Genomic DNA, 2,713 nt, shown 5'->3' on the forward strand with positions numbered 1-2,713 from the left:
ATTTAATCCAAGTTACCTGGATCTATATTTAGATCTATATTTAGAAATGTTATGAACAAGTCATTTGTTAGCCAGAGGGGTCCAGAAGAAACATTAAGCTGGGAGTCTACATTTTTTAGGAAGTCACTTTAAACTCCTAAAGTAGCTTCAAACTCCTAAAGCACTGAACAGATTTACTTCTTCATCTTGAAATGCTGATGCTTTCTTCAGTAGAATGCCTGCTATTTGTTAGGCGCTTCACAAAGTCTCATATAAATTCTTTCTGAGCATCTGATGAGATGTTGTGTTTCTGGCAAGACAGGATGTCAGCGCCTGCTGCTTTTGAAGGCAGATTTTTTGTGGAAGGTTGTATATAAATACATATTAAGGAAGAATGTTTTAACATAACATTTGAGACATAAATATTCATTTCCTGCTGCAAACTATAGATGAACAAGGTGTAATAATTCCTTCTGATTCTTGAGCACTTATTTTTGAAATGTTTGCTACTCCTCCCATCTGTTGCTTCTTGATCCCATGTTTTCTGTACAAAGCAAAATACTTCATTGTAGACTTCCTGGATTTCAGGAAGAAAAACACGTGATGGTGAAGCTGACCGGAGCAGTGGCTACTGCTCTCTTGTTTCCTATATATGAAAGATGCTGCGAATATGATATTCAAATGGTGGTTCTCCCTACCAGCCTGAAATTTTTCCTGAATTCTTGTAGTTTACAAAAGCACCAAGCAAAGCACTGGACAAGGACCAATTCCCCTAAGGGTTTATTTGTGCAGGGTGGGCAGTGTACCGGGACTCTCACCTGAAGTGTTGCACACGAATGACACCGTGGTACCGATGCTGCCAGGCAAGCCAAACCTGAGGCCATAAAATCTGACAAAAGGCTGAGCTCTATGCACAAGCACAAGCTGCTGCATCAATCTGAGGTAAATATCAAGGTCCCTCTTCACTGCAGCTGGAAGTAAAATGGTGTTTTCTGTGGGAGTATTTTATGTCTCACATCAAACCAACACGGGTATTTTTGGTTTACATCTAATTAAAAAAAAAAATCAAAACTGAAACCTTTTCCTCCTATTTTTAGTATTTGAAACACAGACAAAAATCTGTTTTCTCACACATAAGCAGAGGAAGCAAATATTTGCCTCCAAACTTTCCATCTAAAAGAAAAACTGCAGAAGCATTTACATGTTAATAAAAGCAACTCCTTCTACTGGTTATTATCCTCCTTTCTCACTCATGCATATTACAGTGATCCAAGCAGAGAATGAGCAGGCTTTCAGACCTTCCTTAGCATGCAAATGAAGCATTGGCTTATGCATCACCCCTTGCATCTGAAAGCAACTTGTGTCGCTGCATAATATTGTTCAGAAATTTGGGGGATATTCCTTCAGTCCAGCCAGGCAACATTTTCCATGTCTGATGTGTAGGACTAAACCTATTCCAAACAGCAATAAAACTGAGATAGAAGAGCAGGTGAAGATAAGGAAGGAAATTAAAATAGATGGGGTTTTTATGGAAACATTTCAAAAAGGAGGAATTGCAGCGTTTCCCTCCAGCTGTACACTCAAAATCAGATATGAAGGACTATCTGATTACTTCCTAAAGTGTTGCCTGGAAGGATTAAGCACAGGCCATGGAGCAGATCCTCTGCACAGGCAAATCACTCTATGCTTTTACACCAGCTGAAAGACTGGTCCTTCTGCATCCCATCTGCCAAATACACATAGATGCAGAATGAGTGACTGCAGTCCTCCAGAGCAGGTACATCCCCCTTCTACCAGTTGTTTGGTTTGGTTTTTTTATGCACCCAGTGGATTTCAGTACTTGGTTCAGGTCTTTTCCAACTTCATTTCATAGAGAACAGAAGATGGTTTTTGGCAGTGACACTTAGCTGAACTCTGCTTTGTGTGCAGTTAGATTTACTTCTAACACTTTTGGATGTCGTTACCGGCATTGTTGCTTTTGTCCCAAACTCTCTTTTTGTTGGTTGTTTTGTATTGAAATCACAGTTAAGCCATTCAGCATGGTATTTTCTCTACAGAGTGAAAAGTGTGTGAAAGCAGTTGAAGGTCACATCTATTATAACAAAACAAAAGAGAGAAATAATAGGGCATCCATTCTGAAGTCCTCAGACATCCAACATATTATTGCCCTCGTGATTTCAGTGTGGATAAGAGTTGCAAAGGGAAGGAGGCATCTTAATCCAGCTGCTCCTTTCTTTCAGCATATACAATGAGAAGAATGCAGGGGTCTTTTTCCCCAGCCTCTTCCTGCCACTCTGTGTCATGTGCCTGGAGTGGTCTCAAGAGAATATGCCTCTGTGCCAGGGTACCACAGAGGAAAATGTTCCATTTCTGGGTATCTGCAGTAGCACCCCGGAACTCCTCAGCTCATTTGCTTCCCAGACCAGGCTCTGGAAGTCCCATTTCAATTATGCAAATATTCCTGCATGAGACCCGTGACCAGAGACAACAGGCTGAACAATGAGGTTTCTCTGGTAAATATACAGCTTTTTCCTTCACCCCAGAAAATGAGGTGCCTGGGAATATAGTATAAAGCAGAAGAAAAAATAAAGTAGGGATGTATTTTATTACAGTTCTTTCCCCTCTCCAGGTCCCCAACATCTGAGTCAGGAAGAACAACCTGCATTATTTGAAATGTAATTAATTTATTTCTGTGAGGCTCTTGCTAGCCTGCCAATGTACCCAAACCCTTCTC

Source organism: Cyanistes caeruleus, chromosome 3, assembly GCF_971803275.1.
Source record: "Cyanistes caeruleus chromosome 3, bCyaCae1.hap1.1, whole genome shotgun sequence".
Lineage (NCBI taxonomy): Eukaryota > Metazoa > Chordata > Aves > Passeriformes > Paridae > Cyanistes > Cyanistes caeruleus.